This window comes from Scleropages formosus, unplaced genomic scaffold (genome assembly GCF_900964775.1).
Source record: "Scleropages formosus unplaced genomic scaffold, fSclFor1.1, whole genome shotgun sequence".
In the NCBI taxonomy this organism is placed as follows: domain Eukaryota; kingdom Metazoa; phylum Chordata; class Actinopteri; order Osteoglossiformes; family Osteoglossidae; genus Scleropages; species Scleropages formosus.
In genome coordinates this window covers 1-18,913 of record NW_021641032.1, presented here as the reverse complement: position 1 = coordinate 18,913, position 18,913 = coordinate 1, and the positions used below count along the sequence as shown (strand labels likewise).

The 18,913-nt window shown below is 52.0% G+C and overlaps 4 non-coding genes across 4 annotated transcripts; all 4 read left to right on the top strand.

Moving 5' to 3' along the window:
* The first annotated feature begins 3,747 nt into the window (after positions 1 to 3,747).
* Positions 3,748 to 3,829, top strand: trnas-cga (transfer RNA serine (anticodon CGA)). The gene has a single exon. It is a non-coding gene; the product is annotated as a tRNA-Ser (tRNA).
* Positions 3,830 to 8,093: 4,264 nt separating this feature from the next.
* Positions 8,094 to 8,175, top strand: trnas-cga (transfer RNA serine (anticodon CGA)). Its single transcript has one exon. It is a non-coding gene; the product is annotated as a tRNA-Ser (tRNA).
* A 4,263-nt stretch (positions 8,176 to 12,438) lies between these two features.
* trnas-cga (transfer RNA serine (anticodon CGA)) lies at positions 12,439 to 12,520 on the top strand. Its single transcript has one exon. It is a non-coding gene; the product is annotated as a tRNA-Ser (tRNA).
* Positions 12,521 to 16,783: 4,263 nt separating this feature from the next.
* On the top strand, positions 16,784 to 16,865 carry trnas-cga (transfer RNA serine (anticodon CGA)). Its single transcript has one exon. It is a non-coding gene; the product is annotated as a tRNA-Ser (tRNA).
* The last annotated feature ends 2,048 nt before the right edge of the window (positions 16,866 to 18,913 follow it).

The following is an 18,913-nucleotide window of genomic DNA, read 5'->3' as shown; positions in this document are numbered from 1 at the left end:
CCTTGACAGACCAGGGGCTTATGCAAGGCTCCTGTTCGTGGACTTCAGTTTGGCGTTTGACAACATCATCCCAGACCTCCTTCAGACAGAACTGACGCAGTTTTCTGTGCCCACCACCATCTGTCAGTGGGTCACCTACTTCCTGACAGACAGACGGCAACTGGTGGGGCTGGGGAAATTCACTTCCGGCACCTGCACGATCAGCCCCGGCGCTCCTCAGGGGTGTGTGCTCTCCCCACTGCTCTTCTCCCTGTACACAGTTGACTGCGCCTCTGTGAAGCTCCTCAAGTCTGCAGACGACACCGCAGTTATTGGCCTCACCCGGGACGGTTACGAGTCTGCATGCAGGAGGGAGGCTGAACAGCTGGCTGGCTGGCTGGCTGGTGCGGTCAAAACGACCCGGAGCTGAACACGCTCAGAACGGTGGAGATGACTGTGGAGTTCAGGAGAAAGCCCGCCCGCACTCCCCCACCCACCATCCTCAACAGCACCGTGTCAGCCGTGGAGTCCTTCAGGTTCCTGGGTCCTACAATCTCCCCGGGACCTGAAGTGGGACACCTATATTGACTCCATCGTGGAAAAAAAGGCCCAGCAGCGGCGGAAGTACCTCCTTCGCCAACTGAAGAAGTTCAACCTGCCACAGGACCTGCTGATCCGGTTCTACTCAGCTGTCATGAGTCTGTCCTGTGCACTGCCACAAACTGTCTGGTTTGGCTCAGCTGCCAAATCGGACAGAATTAGGCTGCAAAGGACGGTCAAGACAGCTGAGAGGGATCAACTGGGGCACCGCTGCCAGCCAACCCTTCGGGTCTTGTACGAGGTTAAAGATACCGGAAACTAGTATCCGGTATCTTTAACCTCGTACAAGATGGTAAATGGTGCTAGAGTGGTGGATGCCACTACATTAAATAAGACTTCTAAGAAAGTTTCCAGCTAATAATGGTACTGTTGCTGTATGACAGCTTGAATTCCCAGCTCAGCATGGTGCGTCTTGTCCAGCCTAACCTTACCCGATCCCTATCCCCAAATACTTTCCCTGTTACCGAACCTAACCTTAACCCTAACCCTTTGCTGATCCTTACCACTATCCTTATCCCTACCCCTAACCTTAACCATATCCCTTAACCATAACCGTAACCCTATCACAAACCCTAACCTTAACCAAATTCGTATCCCTAACGCTAACCCTTTTGTACGGTCCCCTGCACAGCCTTAGTGGTTTGGCAGTCAGCTAAACTCCCAGCCTTCGTACGACTCTGAAGACAAAGTGTTTCTTTCGCAGGCAGGTTTAATGGTTTTAGGCGAGGGGTGAGACTAGAAGACAAAGAAACGAACATGCAGTACATCAACAACCCAAGTCCAAATAAGTATACAAACCATAAAGCATCACAATTGGTCTAATGCACAAAAGCAAACATGCATTACTTAAGATAATCCTCAAAGACTCCCTCTGATTTCTCAAAACACTATCAGAGAATTTTTATACACTATTTCAGTAAGGTAACACCATCAATAACAGCTAACATAGCTACTCAAAATTATGACATCTTGTGACTATAACATTAATGAAGTGAAACGGAACTGAAACATACAGGCGCTGTTGCTGCAGGGTTGAGGATGGACGAGATCTGGAGAGATTACGAGGAGGAGGAGTTCACCACGTGCACTGAAGAGAACAACAGAGCTACTTGCTACTTGCGACTTCCTGGCGGGGAGGAAGCGTAAAAGTCCCGGTAATACGAAAAATGTACAGGAAACCGCCAGTAGATGGCACCACCTCACATTTTGCCTATTAAGAACATGAAAAACAATATACCGCTAAATATGCTTGACATTCGCTCAAGCTTTAAACTCGGGTGATCATAACTGATTTACCAATAACTCACTGTAACAGCACACCTATACTTAACCCTATCCCTGTCCTTAACCTTAACCACATCCAAACCCTGACCCTATCCCGAACCCTGTTCTTATCCCTATCCCTGTCCCTATCCCCAAACCACACCCCTGTTTCAAAACGTGAACCTAACCCCTTATCCCTCTCCTTATTTCGATCCCTAAACCTTAACCATGTCCCTACCGAATCCCGTAACCCTAACCCTATTCGTATCGCTGTCCCGAGCCGTAACTACCTCCCAAACTTTGATCCTTATTCCCATACCTTTCCAGAACTGTAACGCAAACCCTAGCCATATCCTTATGCCTATCCCTAAACCCGACCTCAACCCCAACTGTAACCCTGTGCCTTTTCCCTAACTCGAACCCTAACCATATTCTAAACCCGATCGTTATCCTTATCATTAACCCTTTCCCTACCACTGTCCCTAACTCTAATTCTTTCCCTGTCCCTATCCGTTTCCATGACATTATCCCTGTTCTTAAAGCAAACCCTAAGCCTAAACTTAAGCCTATCCTTATCCTTATCCCTAAAGCTGTCCTCATCCCTGTCTTTATCTTTTATCTTAACCCTATCCGCATCGCTGTCTTTATCCCTCACCCTATCACTGTCCCCAGGCCTAACTCTAACAGTAGCGTCATTCAATTCACTTGAATGTATGTTCGTAGAGCGCTCTTCTCATGCAGTGACGCAGTGTACTGGAACACAAACATACGGAAAATATATTTCCTTTCCCTGTTCCAGTAAGTGTCCCCAACCCTAAAGTAAACCTTAAGCCGATACTTACCCCTGTTTTTAACCCTAACCCCACCCCTGACCCTACTTCTGTCCTCAGCCCTAACTGTAAGCCTATCCTAAACCTAGCCCTTTCCATAACTCTAAACCCCATTAGTGCCCTCAGCCCTATCCTTATCGCTGTCCCTAACCCTGTCCTTATCCTTGACCCTACCCTACCCCATCCCTAACCCTATCCTTATCACTGTCTCAAACTCTAACGCAGAAATCCATCGGGTTCTCCCCGCACAGGTTCGAATCCTGCCGACTACGCCCCGTGAGCAGCAGGTCCCGTTGTTTTTGCGCAGCGTCCCTTCACGTACCGTGGCAAAATCAGCCTCGTACGCTTGCTTTCCCTGCCTCCATCCATCTCTCCTCATCTACCGAGCCAGCTTTCAGGTTGGGCGTGGTGGCGCACGTCTGTAATCCTTGCGCCTGGGAGACCGAGGCTGCTGGACTGCTCGAGCCGCGGGTTCCGGTGCCGTGGCGCGCTATGGCGAACGGGAGTCCTGGTGACGGTCAGCATCGACGTGGTGCTTCTTGGGGAGCCTGGGCGCACCAGGTCGTCTAGGGAGGGGCGAACCAACCCAGGTCGGTGACGGAGCAGGTGAAAGCCCCCGTGCTGAGCGGTCTGTGGGTTGCCCCTGTGAGTAGCAGCTGCGGTACTGCCAAGGTGAGACAGCAGGACGCAGCCTTTTTCGCCGCAGGAGGCGTGACGGCCACGTTGCCCACGCAGCCCAAAAGGGTCTGGGGGCATGCCCCGTCAGCTAACGGAACCCTGGTCTTCCACGTGACAGGTGGGAATACTCACCACTATACTAACGAGGAGCTGGCTGTGCCAATCGCTGCTCTTCCTTGGTGCCGCTCCAAAGCAGGGCGTCGCTCTCCCCAAGCCACGTGACGAGCCCTACCGCCAAAGTCAGGAAGGCCGAGCGGTCTAAGGCGTCGCGGTCCCCGGGGGGAGGCGTGGGTTCAAACCCCGCTTCCACCTCCAACGTCTTTGGCTGGTTCTCTTCGTCGCAGGTGTTCTGGCATCACGGGCAGAGTCAAGTGGGTTGGACTGCGAGGAGGGGGAGGTAGTCGTGGCCGAGCGGTTAAGGCGATGGAGTCGAAATCCATTGGGGTCTCCCCGCGCAGGTTCGAATCCTGCCGACTACGCTCTTTGAGCAGCGTTGCTTTGTGTACCATGGCAAGATCAGCCCTCTACTCTTTCGCTCCATCAATTGATTTATTTATTACCAGGTCGTCTAGGGAGGGGCGAACCAACCCAGGCCGGTGACGGAGCAGGTGAAAGCCCCCCGTGCTGAGCGGTCTGTGGGTTGGCCCTGTGAGTAGCGGCTGCGGTGCTGCCAAGGTGAGAGGTGGCTTAACTCTAAGGCAAACCCAATAGCTATCTTTAACGTTAGACCGAACGCTATCCCTAAGCTTTTCCAATTCCTGTCCCCAACGCTCCACCATCGTCCCAGTCCCAGAGAAATCCAAGATTACGGGGCTAAACGACCGACCACAGACCTGCTGCTTTGACGTCTCCAGTCACGAAGTCATTCGAGAGACGGGTGTTGGCCCACTCGAAGGACATCAACGGACCCCTGCTGGACCCCCTCCTGTTTGCCTACAGGGCGAACAGGTCAGTGGATGACGCAGTCAACATGGGACTGCACCTCATCCTGCAACACCTTGACAGACCAGGGGCTTATGCAAGGCTCCTGTTCGTGGACTTCAGTTTGGCGTTTGACAACATCATCCCAGACCTCCTTCAGACAGAACTGACGCAGTTTTCTGTGCCCACCACCATCTGTCAGTGGGTCACCTACTTCCTGACAGACAGACGGCAACTGGTGGGGCTGGGGAAATTCACTTCCGGCACCTGCACGATCAGCCCCGGCGCTCCTCAGGGGTGTGTGCTCTCCCCACTGCTCTTCTCCCTGTACACAATTGACTGCGCCTCTGTGAAGCTCCTCAAGTCTGCAGACGACACCGCAGTTATTGGCCTCACCCGGGACGGTTACGAGTCTGCATGCAGGAGGGAGGCTGAACAGCTGGCTGGCTGGCTGGCTGGTGCGGTCAAAACGACCCGGAGCTGAACACGCTCAGAACGGTGGAGATGACTGTGGAGTTCAGGAGAAAGCCCGCCCGCACTCCCCCACCCACCATCCTCAACAGCACCGTGTCAGCCGTGGAGTCCTTCAGGTTCCTGGGTCCTACAATCTCCCCGGGACCTGAAGTGGGACACCTATATTGACTCCATCGTGGAAAAAAAGGCCCAGCAGCGGCGGAAGTACCTCCTTCGCCAACTGAAGAAGTTCAACCTGCCACAGGACCTGCTGATCCGGTTCTACTCAGCTGTCATGAGTCTGTCCTGTGCACTGCCACAAACTGTCTGGTTTGGCTCAGCTGCCAAATCGGACAGAATTAGGCTGCAAAGGACGGTCAAGACAGCTGAGAGGGATCAACTGGGGCACCGCTGCCAGCCAACCCTTCGGGTCTTGTACGAGGTTAAAGATACCGGAAACTAGTATCCGGTATCTTTAACCTCGTACAAGATGGTAAATGGTGCTAGAGTGGTGGATGCCACTACATTAAATAAGACTTCTAAGAAAGTTTCCAGCTAATAATGGTACTGTTGCTGTATGACAGCTTGAATTCCCAGCTCAGCATGGTGCGTCTTGTCCAGCCTAACCTTACCCGATCCCTATCCCCAAATACTTTCCCTGTTACCGAACCTAACCTTAACCCTAACCCTTTGCTGATCCTTACCACTATCCTTATCCCTACCCCTAACCTTAACCATATCCCTTAACCATAACCGTAACCCTATCACAAACCCTAACCTTAACCAAATTCGTATCCCTAACGCTAACCCTTTTGTACGGTCCCCTGCACAGCCTTAGTGGTTTGGCAGTCAGCTAAACTCCCAGCCTTCGTACGACTCTGAAGACAAAGTGTTTCTTTCGCAGGCAGGTTTAATGGTTTTAGGCGAGGGGTGAGACTAGAAGACAAAGAAACGAACATGCAGTACATCAACAACCCAAGTCCAAATAAGTATACAAACCATAAAGCATCACAATTGGTCTAATGCACAAAAGCAAACATGCATTACTTAAGATAATCCTCAAAGACTCCCTCTGATTTCTCAAAACACTATCAGAGAATTTTTATACACTATTTCAGTAAGGTAACACCATCAATAACAGCTAACATAGCTACTCAAAATTATGACATCTTGTGACTATAACATTAATGAAGTGAAACGGAACTGAAACATACAGGCGCTGTTGCTGCAGGGTTGAGGATGGACGAGATCTGGAGAGATTACGAGGAGGAGGAGTTCACCACGTGCACTGAAGAGAACAACAGAGCTACTTGCTACTTGCGACTTCCTGTCGGGGAGGAAGCGTAAAAGTCCCGGTAATACGAAAAATGTACAGGAAACCGCCAGTAGATGGCACCACCTCACATTTTGCCTATTAAGAACATGAAAAACAATATACCGCTAAATATGCTTGACATTCGCTCAAGCTTTAAACTCGGGTGATCATAACTGATTTACCAATAACTCACTGTAACAGCACACCTATACTTAACCCTATCCCTGTCCTTAACCTTAACCACATCCAAACCCTGACCCTATCCCGAACCCTGTTCTTATCCCTATCCCTGTCCCTATCCCCAAACCACACCCCTGTTTCAAAACGTGAACCTAACCCCTTATCCCTCTCCTTATTTCGATCCCTAATCCTTAACCATGTCCCTACCGAATCCCGTAACCCTATCCCTATTCGTATCGCTGTCCCGAGCCGTAACTACCTCCCAAACTTTGATCCTTATTCCCATACCTTTCCAGAACTGTAACGCAAACCCTAGCCATATCCTTATGCCTATCCCTAAACCCGACCTCAACCCCAACTGTAACCCTGTGCCTTTTCCCTAACTCGAACCCTAACCATATTCTAAACCCGATCGTTATCCTTATCATTAACCCTTTCCCTACCACTGTCCCTAACTCTAATTCTTTCCCTGTCCCTATCCGTTTCCATGACATTATCCCTGTTCTTAAAGCAAACCCTAAGCCTAAACTTAAGCCTATCCTTATCCTTATCCCTAAAGCTGTCCTCATCCCTGTCTTTATCTTTTATCTTAACCCTATCCGCATCGCTGTCTTTATCCCTCACCCTATCACTGTCCCCAGGCCTAACTCTAACAGTAGCGTCATTCAATTCACTTGAATGTATGTTCGTAGAGCGCTCTTCTCATGCAGTGACGCAGTGTACTGGAACACAAACATACGGAAAATATATTTCCTTTCCCTGTTCCAGTAAGTGTCCCCAACCCTAAAGTAAACCTTAAGCCGATACTTACCCCTGTTTTTAACCCTAACCCCACCCCTGACCCTACTTCTGTCCTCAGCCCTAACTGTAAGCCTATCCTAAACCTAGCCCTTTCCATAACTCTAAACCCCATTAGTGCCCTCAGCCCTATCCTTATCGCTGTCCCTAACCCTGTCCTTATCCTTGACCCTACCCTACCCCATCCCTAACCCTATCCTTATCACTGTCTCAAACTCTAACGCAGAAATCCATCGGGTTCTCCCCGCACAGGTTCGAATCCTGCCGACTACGCCCCGTGAGCAGCAGGTCCCGTTGTTTTTGCGCAGCGTCCCTTCACGTACCGTGGCAAAATCAGCCTCGTACGCTTGCTTTCCCTGCCTCCATCCATCTCTCCTCATCTACCGAGCCAGCTTTCAGGTTGGGCGTGGTGGCGCACGTCTGTAATCCTTGCGCCTGGGAGACCGAGGCTGCTGGACTGCTCGAGCCGCGGGTTCCGGTGCCGTGGCGCGCTATGGCGAACGGGAGTCCTGGTGACGGTCAGCATCGACGTGGTGCTTCTTGGGGAGCCTGGGCGCACCAGGTCGTCTAGGGAGGGGCGAACCAACCCAGGTCGGTGACGGAGCAGGTGAAAGCCCCCGTGCTGAGCGGTCTGTGGGTTGCCCCTGTGAGTAGCAGCTGCGGTACTGCCAAGGTGAGACAGCAGGACGCAGCCTTTTTCGCCGCAGGAGGCGTGACGGCCACGTTGCCCACGCAGCCCAAAAGGGTCTGGGGGCATGCCCCGTCAGCTAACGGAACCCTGGTCTTCCACGTGACAGGTGGGAATACTCACCACTATACTAACGAGGAGCTGGCTGTGCCAATCGCTGCTCTTCCTTGGTGCCGCTCCAAAGCAGGGCGTCGCTCTCCCCAAGCCACGTGACGAGCCCTACCGCCAAAGTCAGGAAGGCCGAGCGGTCTAAGGCGTCGCGGTCCCCGGGGGGAGGCGTGGGTTCAAACCCCGCTTCCACCTCCAACGTCTTTGGCTGGTTCTCTTCGTCGCAGGTGTTCTGGCATCACGGGCAGAGTCAAGTGGGTTGGACTGCGAGGAGGGGGAGGTAGTCGTGGCCGAGCGGTTAAGGCGACGGAGTCGAAATCCATTGGGGTCTCCCCGCGCAGGTTCGAATCCTGCCGACTACGCTCTTTGAGCAGCGTTGCTTTGTGTACCATGGCAAGATCAGCCCTCTACTCTTTCGCTCCATCAATTGATTTATTTATTACCAGGTCGTCTAGGGAGGGGCGAACCAACCCAGGCCGGTGACGGAGCAGGTGAAAGCCCCCGTGCTGAGCGGTCTGTGGGTTGGCCCTGTGAGTAGCGGCTGCGGTGCTGCCAAGGTGAGAGGTGGCTTAACTCTAAGGCAAACCCAATAGCTATCTTTAACGTTAGACCGAACGCTATCCCTAAGCTTTTCCAATTCCTGTCCCCAACGCTCCACCATCGTCCCAGTCCCAGAGAAATCCAAGATTACGGGGCTAAACGACCGACCACAGACCTGCTGCTTTGACGTCTCCAGTCACGAAGTCATTCGAGAGACGGGTGTTGGCCCACTCGAAGGACATCAACGGACCCCTGCTGGACCCCCTCCTGTTTGCCTACAGGGCGAACAGGTCAGTGGATGACGCAGTCAACATGGGACTGCACCTCATCCTGCAACACCTTGACAGACCAGGGGCTTATGCAAGGCTCCTGTTCGTGGACTTCAGTTTGGCGTTTGACAACATCATCCCAGACCTCCTTCAGACAGAACTGACGCAGTTTTCTGTGCCCACCACCATCTGTCAGTGGGTCACCTACTTCCTGACAGACAGACGGCAACTGGTGGGGCTGGGGAAATTCACTTCCGGCACCTGCACGATCAGCCCCGGCGCTCCTCAGGGGTGTGTGCTCTCCCCACTGCTCTTCTCCCTGTACACAATTGACTGCGCCTCTGTGAAGCTCCTCAAGTCTGCAGACGACACCGCAGTTATTGGCCTCACCCGGGACGGTTACGAGTCTGCATGCAGGAGGGAGGCTGAACAGCTGGCTGGCTGGCTGGCTGGTGCGGTCAAAACGACCCGGAGCTGAACACGCTCAGAACGGTGGAGATGACTGTGGAGTTCAGGAGAAAGCCCGCCCGCACTCCCCCACCCACCATCCTCAACAGCACCGTGTCAGCCGTGGAGTCCTTCAGGTTCCTGGGTCCTACAATCTCCCCGGGACCTGAAGTGGGACACCTATATTGACTCCATCGTGGAAAAAAAGGCCCAGCAGCGGCGGAAGTACCTCCTTCGCCAACTGAAGAAGTTCAACCTGCCACAGGACCTGCTGATCCGGTTCTACTCAGCTGTCATGAGTCTGTCCTGTGCACTGCCACAAACTGTCTGGTTTGGCTCAGCTGCCAAATCGGACAGAATTAGGCTGCAAAGGACGGTCAAGACAGCTGAGAGGGATCAACTGGGGCACCGCTGCCAGCCAACCCTTCGGGTCTTGTACGAGGTTAAAGATACCGGAAACTAGTATCCGGTATCTTTAACCTCGTACAAGATGGTAAATGGTGCTAGAGTGGTGGATGCCACTACATTAAATAAGACTTCTAAGAAAGTTTCCAGCTAATAATGATACTGTTGCTGTATGACAGCTTGAATTCCCAGCTCAGCATGGTGCGTCTTGTCCAGCCTAACCTTACCCGATCCCTATCCCCAAATACTTTCCCTGTTACCGAACCTAACCTTAACCCTAACCCTTTGCTGATCCTTACCACTATCCTTATCCCTACCCCTAACCTTAACCATATCCCTTAACCATAACCGTAACCCTATCACAAACCCTAACCTTAACCAAATTCGTATCCCTAACGCTAACCCTTTTGTACGGTCCCCTGCACAGCCTTAGTGGTTTGGCAGTCAGCTAAACTCCCAGCCTTCGTACGACTCTGAAGACAAAGTGTTTCTTTCGCAGGCAGGTTTAATGGTTTTAGGCGAGGGGTGAGACTAGAAGACAAAGAAACGAACATGCAGTACATCAACAACCCAAGTCCAAATAAGTATACAAACCATAAAGCATCACAATTGGTCTAATGCACAAAAGCAAACATGCATTACTTAAGATAATCCTCAAAGACTCCCTCTGATTTCTCAAAACACTATCAGAGAATTTTTATACACTATTTCAGTAAGGTAACACCATCAATAACAGCTAACATAGCTACTCAAAATTATGACATCTTGTGACTATAACATTAATGAAGTGAAACGGAACTGAAACATACAGGCGCTGTTGCTGCAGGGTTGAGGATGGACGAGATCTGGAGAGATTACGAGGAGGAGGAGTTCACCACGTGCACTGAAGAGAACAACAGAGCTACTTGCTACTTGCGACTTCCTGTCGGGGAGGAAGCGTAAAAGTCCCGGTAATACGAAAAATGTACAGGAAACCGCCAGTAGATGGCACCACCTCACATTTTGCCTATTAAGAACATGAAAAACAATATACCGCTAAATATGCTTGACATTCGCTCAAGCTTTAAACTCGGGTGATCATAACTGATTTACCAATAACTCACTGTAACAGCACACCTATACTTAACCCTATCCCTGTCCTTAACCTTAACCACATCCAAACCCTGACCCTATCCCGAACCCTGTTCTTATCCCTATCCCTGTCCCTATCCCCAAACCACACCCCTGTTTCAAAACGTGAACCTAACCCCTTATCCCTCTCCTTATTTCGATCCCTAAACCTTAACCATGTCCCTACCGAATCCCGTAACCCTAACCCTATTCGTATCGCTGTCCCGAGCCGTAACTACCTCCCAAACTTTGATCCTTATTCCCATACCTTTCCAGAACTGTAACGCAAACCCTAGCCATATCCTTATGCCTATCCCTAAACCCGACCTCAACCCCAACTGTAACCCTGTGCCTTTTCCCTAACTCGAACCCTAACCATATTCTAAACCCGATCGTTATCCTTATCATTAACCCTTTCCCTACCACTGTCCCTAACTCTAATTCTTTCCCTGTCCCTATCCGTTTCCATGACATTATCCCTGTTCTTAAAGCAAACCCTAAGCCTAAACTTAAGCCTATCCTTATCCTTATCCCTAAAGCTGTCCTCATCCCTGTCTTTATCTTTTATCTTAACCCTATCCGCATCGCTGTCTTTATCCCTCACCCTATCACTGTCCCCAGGCCTAACTCTAACAGTAGCGTCATTCAATTCACTTGAATGTATGTTCGTAGAGCGCTCTTCTCATGCAGTGACGCAGTGTACTGGAACACAAACATACGGAAAATATATTTCCTTTCCCTGTTCCAGTAAGTGTCCCCAACCCTAAAGTAAACCTTAAGCCGATACTTACCCCTGTTTTTAACCCTAACCCCACCCCTGACCCTACTTCTGTCCTCAGCCCTAACTGTAAGCCTATCCTAAACCTAGCCCTTTCCATAACTCTAAACCCCATTAGTGCCCTCAGCCCTATCCTTATCGCTGTCCCTAACCCTGTCCTTATCCTTGACCCTACCCTACCCCATCCCTAACCCTATCCTTATCACTGTCTCAAACTCTAACGCAGAAATCCATCGGGTTCTCCCCGCACAGGTTCGAATCCTGCCGACTACGCCCCGTGAGCAGCAGGTCCCGTTGTTTTTGCGCAGCGTCCCTTCACGTACCGTGGCAAAATCAGCCTCGTACGCTTGCTTTCCCTGCCTCCATCCATCTCTCCTCATCTACCGAGCCAGCTTTCAGGTTGGGCGTGGTGGCGCACGTCTGTAATCCTTGCGCCTGGGAGACCGAGGCTGCTGGACTGCTTGAGCCGCGGGTTCCGGTGCCGTGGCGCGCTATGGCGAACGGGAGTCCTGGTGACGGTCAGCATCGACGTGGTGCTTCTTGGGGAGCCTGGGCGCACCAGGTCGTCTAGGGAGGGGCGAACCAACCCAGGTCGGTGACGGAGCAGGTGAAAGCCCCCGTGCTGAGCGGTCTGTGGGTTGCCCCTGTGAGTAGCAGCTGCGGTACTGCCAAGGTGAGACAGCAGGACGCAGCCTTTTTCGCCGCAGGAGGCGTGACGGCCACGTTGCCCACGCAGCCCAAAAGGGTCTGGGGGCATGCCCCGTCAGCTAACGGAACCCTGGTCTTCCACGTGACAGGTGGGAATACTCACCACTATACTAACGAGGAGCTGGCTGTGCCAATCGCTGCTCTTCCTTGGTGCCGCTCCAAAGCAGGGCGTCGCTCTCCCCAAGCCACGTGACGAGCCCTACCGCCAAAGTCAGGAAGGCCGAGCGGTCTAAGGCGTCGCGGTCCCCGGGGGGAGGCGTGGGTTCAAACCCCGCTTCCACCTCCAACGTCTTTGGCTGGTTCTCTTCGTCGCAGGTGTTCTGGCATCACGGGCAGAGTCAAGTGGGTTGGACTGCGAGGAGGGGGAGGTAGTCGTGGCCGAGCGGTTAAGGCGACGGAGTCGAAATCCATTGGGGTCTCCCCGCGCAGGTTCGAATCCTGCCGACTACGCTCTTTGAGCAGCGTTGCTTTGTGTACCATGGCAAGATCAGCCCTCTACTCTTTCGCTCCATCAATTGATTTATTTATTACCAGGTCGTCTAGGGAGGGGCGAACCAACCCAGGCCGGTGACGGAGCAGGTGAAAGCCCCCGTGCTGAGCGGTCTGTGGGTTGGCCCTGTGAGTAGCGGCTGCGGTGCTGCCAAGGTGAGAGGTGGCTTAACTCTAAGGCAAACCCAATAGCTATCTTTAACGTTAGACCGAACGCTATCCCTAAGCTTTTCCAATTCCTGTCCCCAACGCTCCACCATCGTCCCAGTCCCAGAGAAATCCAAGATTACGGGGCTAAACGACCGACCACAGACCTGCTGCTTTGACGTCTCCAGTCACGAAGTCATTCGAGAGACGGGTGTTGGCCCACTCGAAGGACATCAACGGACCCCTGCTGGACCCCCTCCTGTTTGCCTACAGGGCGAACAGGTCAGTGGATGACGCAGTCAACATGGGACTGCACCTCATCCTGCAACACCTTGACAGACCAGGGGCTTATGCAAGGCTCCTGTTCGTGGACTTCAGTTTGGCGTTTGACAACATCATCCCAGACCTCCTTCAGACAGAACTGACGCAGTTTTCTGTGCCCACCACCATCTGTCAGTGGGTCACCTACTTCCTGACAGACAGACGGCAACTGGTGGGGCTGGGGAAATTCACTTCCGGCACCTGCACGATCAGCCCCGGCGCTCCTCAGGGGTGTGTGCTCTCCCCACTGCTCTTCTCCCTGTACACAATTGACTGCGCCTCTGTGAAGCTCCTCAAGTCTGCAGACGACACCGCAGTTATTGGCCTCACCCGGGACGGTTACGAGTCTGCATGCAGGAGGGAGGCTGAACAGCTGGCTGGCTGGCTGGCTGGTGCGGTCAAAACGACCCGGAGCTGAACACGCTCAGAACGGTGGAGATGACTGTGGAGTTCAGGAGAAAGCCCGCCCGCACTCCCCCACCCACCATCCTCAACAGCACCGTGTCAGCCGTGGAGTCCTTCAGGTTCCTGGGTCCTACAATCTCCCCGGGACCTGAAGTGGGACACCTATATTGACTCCATCGTGGAAAAAAAGGCCCAGCAGCGGCGGAAGTACCTCCTTCGCCAACTGAAGAAGTTCAACCTGCCACAGGACCTGCTGATCCGGTTCTACTCAGCTGTCATGAGTCTGTCCTGTGCACTGCCACAAACTGTCTGGTTTGGCTCAGCTGCCAAATCGGACAGAATTAGGCTGCAAAGGACGGTCAAGACAGCTGAGAGGGATCAACTGGGGCACCGCTGCCAGCCAACCCTTCGGGTCTTGTACGAGGTTAAAGATACCGGAAACTAGTATCCGGTATCTTTAACCTCGTACAAGATGGTAAATGGTGCTAGAGTGGTGGATGCCACTACATTAAATAAGACTTCTAAGAAAGTTTCCAGCTAATAATGATACTGTTGCTGTATGACAGCTTGAATTCCCAGCTCAGCATGGTGCGTCTTGTCCAGCCTAACCTTACCCGATCCCTATCCCCAAATACTTTCCCTGTTACCGAACCTAACCTTAACCCTAACCCTTTGCTGATCCTTACCACTATCCTTATCCCTACCCCTAACCTTAACCATATCCCTTAACCATAACCGTAACCCTATCACAAACCCTAACCTTAACCAAATTCGTATCCCTAACGCTAACCCTTTTGTACGGTCCCCTGCACAGCCTTAGTGGTTTGGCAGTCAGCTAAACTCCCAGCCTTCGTACGACTCTGAAGACAAAGTGTTTCTTTCGCAGGCAGGTTTAATGGTTTTAGGCGAGGGGTGAGACTAGAAGACAAAGAAACGAACATGCAGTACATCAACAACCCAAGTCCAAATAAGTATACAAACCATAAAGCATCACAATTGGTCTAATGCACAAAAGCAAACATGCATTACTTAAGATAATCCTCAAAGACTCCCTCTGATTTCTCAAAACACTATCAGAGAATTTTTATACACTATTTCAGTAAGGTAACACCATCAATAACAGCTAACATAGCTACTCAAAATTATGACATCTTGTGACTATAACATTAATGAAGTGAAACGGAACTGAAACATACAGGCGCTGTTGCTGCAGGGTTGAGGATGGACGAGATCTGGAGAGATTACGAGGAGGAGGAGTTCACCACGTGCACTGAAGAGAACAACAGAGCTACTTGCTACTTGCGACTTCCTGTCGGGGAGGAAGCGTAAAAGTCCCGGTAATACGAAAAATGTACAGGAAACCGCCAGTAGATGGCACCACCTCACATTTTGCCTATTAAGAACATGAAAAACAATATACCGCTAAATATGCTTGACATTCGCTCAAGCTTTAAACTCGGGTGATCATAACTGATTTACCAATAACTCACTGTAACAGCACACCTATACTTAACCCTATCCCTGTCCTTAACCTTAACCACATCCAAACCCTGACCCTATCCCGAACCCTGTTCTTATCCCTATCCCTGTCCCTATCCCCAAACCACACCCCTGTTTCAAAACGTGAACCTAACCCCTTATCCCTCTCCTTATTTCGATCCCTAAACCTTAACCATGTCCCTACCGAATCCCGTAACCCTAACCCTATTCGTATCGCTGTCCCGAGCCGTAACTACCTCCCAAACTTTGATCCTTATTCCCATACCTTTCCAGAACTGTAACGCAAACCCTAGCCATATCCTTATGCCTATCCCTAAACCCGACCTCAACCCCAACTGTAACCCTGTGCCTTTTCCCTAACTCGAACCCTAACCATATTCTAAACCCGATCGTTATCCTTATCATTAACCCTTTCCCTACCACTGTCCCTAACTCTAATTCTTTCCCTGTCCCTATCCGTTTCCATGACATTATCCCTGTTCTTAAAGCAAACCCTAAGCCTAAACTTAAGCCTATCCTTATCCTTATCCCTAAAGCTGTCCTCATCCCTGTCTTTATCTTTTATCTTAACCCTATCCGCATCGCTGTCTTTATCCCTCACCCTATCACTGTCCCCAGGCCTAACTCTGACAGTAGCGTCATTCAATTCACTTGAATGTATGTTCGTAGAGCGCTCTTCTCATGCAGTGACGCAGTGTACTGGAACACAAACATACGGAAAATATATTTCCTTTCCCTGTTCCAGTAAGTGTCCCCAACCCTAAAGTAAACCTTAAGCCGATACTTACCCCTGTTTTTAACCCTAACCCCACCCCTGACCCTACTTCTGTCCTCAGCCCTAACTGTAAGCCTATCCTAAACCTAGCCCTTTCCATAACTCTAAACCCCATTAGTGCCCTCAGCCCTATCCTTATCGCTGTCCCTAACCCTGTCCTTATCCTTGACCCTACCCTACCCCATCCCTAACCCTACCCTTATCACTGTCTCAAACCCTAACGCAGAAATCCATCGGGTTCTCCCCGCACAGGTTCGAATCCTGCCGACTACGCCCCGTGAGCAGCAGGTCCCGTTGTTTTTGCGCAGCGTCCCTTCACGTACCGTGGCAAAATCAGCCTCGTACGCTTGCTTTCCCTGCCTCCATCCATCTCTCCTCATCTACCGAGCCAGCTTTCAGGTTGGGCGTGGTGGCGCACGTCTGTAATCCTTGCGCCTGGGAGACCGAGGCTGCTGGACTGCTCGAGCCGCGGGTTCCGGTGCCGTGGCGCGCTATGGCGAACGGGAGTCCTGGTGACGGTCAGCATCGACGTGGTGCTTCTTGGGGAGCCTGGGCGCACCAGGTCGTCTAGGGAGGGGCGAACCAACCCAGGTCGGTGACGGAGCAGGTGAAAGCCCCCGTGCTGAGCGGTCTGTGGGTTGCCCCTGTGAGTAGCAGCTGCGGTACTGCCAAGGTGAGACAGCAGGACGCAGCCTTTTTCGCCGCAGGAGGCGTGACGGCCACGTTGCCCACGCAGCCCAAAAGGGTCTGGGGGCATGCCCCGTCAGCTAACGGAACCCTGGTCTTCCACGTGACAGGTGGGAATACTCACCACTATACTAACGAGGAGCTGGCTGTGCCAATCGCTGCTCTTCCTTGGTGCCGCTCCAAAGCAGGGCGTCGCTCTCCCCAAGCCACGTGACGAGCCCTACCGCCAAAGTCAGGAAGGCCGAGCGGTCTAAGGCGTCGCGGTCCCCGGGGGGAGGCGTGGGTTCAAACCCCGCTTCCACCTCCAACGTCTTTGGCTGGTTCTCTTCGTCGCAGGTGTTCTGGCATCACGGGCAGAGTCAAGTGGGTTGGACTGCGAGGAGGGGGAGGTAGTCGTGGCCGAGCGGTTAAGGCGATGGAGTCGAAATCCATTGGGGTCTCCCCGCGCAGGTTCGAATCCTGCCGACTACGCTCTTTGAGCAGCGTTGCTTTGTGTACCATGGCAAGATCAGCCCTCTACTCTTTCGCTCCATCAATTGATTTATTTATTACCAGGTCGTCTAGGGAGGGGCGAACCAACCCAGGCCGGTGACGGAGCAGGTGAAAGCCCCCGTGCTGAGCGGTCTGTGGGTTGGCCCTGTGAGTAGCGGCTGCGGTGCTGCCAAGGTGAGAGGTGGCTTAACTCTAAGGCAAACCCAATAGCTATCTTTAACGTTAGACCGAACGCTATCCCTAAGCTTTTCCAATTCCTGTCCCCAACGCTCCACCATCGTCCCAGTCCCAGAGAAATCCAAGATTACGGGGCTAAACGACCGACCACAGACCTGCTGCTTTGACGTCTCCAGTCACGAAGTCATTCGAGAGACGGGTGTTGGCCCACTCGAAGGACATCAACGGACCCCTGCTGGACCCCCTCCTGTTTGCCTACAGGGCGAACAGGTCAGTGGATGACGCAGTCAACATGGGACTGCACCTCATCCTGCAACACCTTGACAGACCAGGGGCTTATGCAAGGGTCCTGTTCGTGGACTTCAGTTTGGCGTTTAACAACATCATCCCAGACCTCCTTCAGACAGAACTGACGCAGTTTTCTGTGCCCACCACCATCTGTCAGTGGGTCACCTACTTCCTGACAGACAGACGGCAACTGGTGGGGCTGGGGAAATTCACTTCCGGCACCTGCACGATCAGCCCCGGCGCTCCTCAGGGGTGTGTGCTCTCCCCACTGCTCTTCTCCCTGTACACAATTGACTGCGCCTCTGTGAAGCTCCTCAAGTCTGCAGACGACACCGCAGTTATTGGCCTCACCCGGGACGGTTACGAGTCTGCATGCAGGAGGGAGGCTGAACAGCTGGCTGGCTGGCCGGCTGGTGCGGTCAAAACGACCCGGAGCTGAACACGCTCAGAACGGTGGAGATGACTGTGGAGTTCAGGAGAAAGCCCGCCCGCACTCCCCCACCCACCATCCTCAACAGCACCGTGTCAGCCGTGGAGTCCTTCAGGTTCCTGGGTCCTACAATCTCCCCGGGACCTGAAGTGGGACACCTATATTGACTCCATCGTGGAAAAAAAGGCCCAGCAGCGGCGGAAGTACCTCCTTCGCCAACTGAAGAAGTTCAACCTGCCACAGGACCTGCTGATCCGGTTCTACTCAGCTGTCATGAGTCTGTCCTGTGCACTGCCACAAACTGTCTGGTTTGGCTCAGCTGCCAAATCGGACAGAATTAGGCTGCAAAGGACGGTCAAGACAGCTGAGAGGGATCAACTGGGGCACCGCTGCCAGCCAACCCTTCGGGTCTTGTACGAGGTTAAAGATACCGGAAACTAGTATCCGGTATCTTTAACCTCGTACAAGATGGTAAATGGTGCTAGAGTGGTGGATGCCACTACATTAAATAAGACTTCTAAGAAAGTTTCCAGCTAATAATGGTACTGTTGCTGTATGACAGCTTGAATTCCCAGCTCAGCATGGTGCGTCTTGTCCAGCCTAACCTTACCCGATCCCTATCCCCAAATACTTTCCCTGTTACCGAACCTAACCTTAACCCTAACCCTTTGCTGATCCTTACCACTATCCTTATCCCTACCCCTAACCTTAACCATATCCCTTAACCATAACCGTAACCCTATCACAAACCCTAACCTTAACCAAATTCGTATCCCTAACGCTAACCCTTTTGTACGGTCCCCTGCACAGCCTTAGTGGTTTGGCAGTCAGCTAAACTCCCAGCCTTCGTACGACTCTGAAGACAAAGTGTTTCTTTCGCAGGCAGGTTTAATGGTTTTAGGCGAGGGGTGAGACTAAAAGACAAAGAAACGAACATGCAGTACATCAACAACCCAAGTCCAAATAAGTATACAAACCATAAAGCATCACAATTGGTCTAATGCACAAAAGCAAACATGCATTACTTAAGATAATCCTCAAAGACTCCCTCGATTTCTCAAAACACTATCAGAGAATTTTTATACACTATTTCAGTAAGGTAACACCATCAATAACAGCTAACATAGCTACT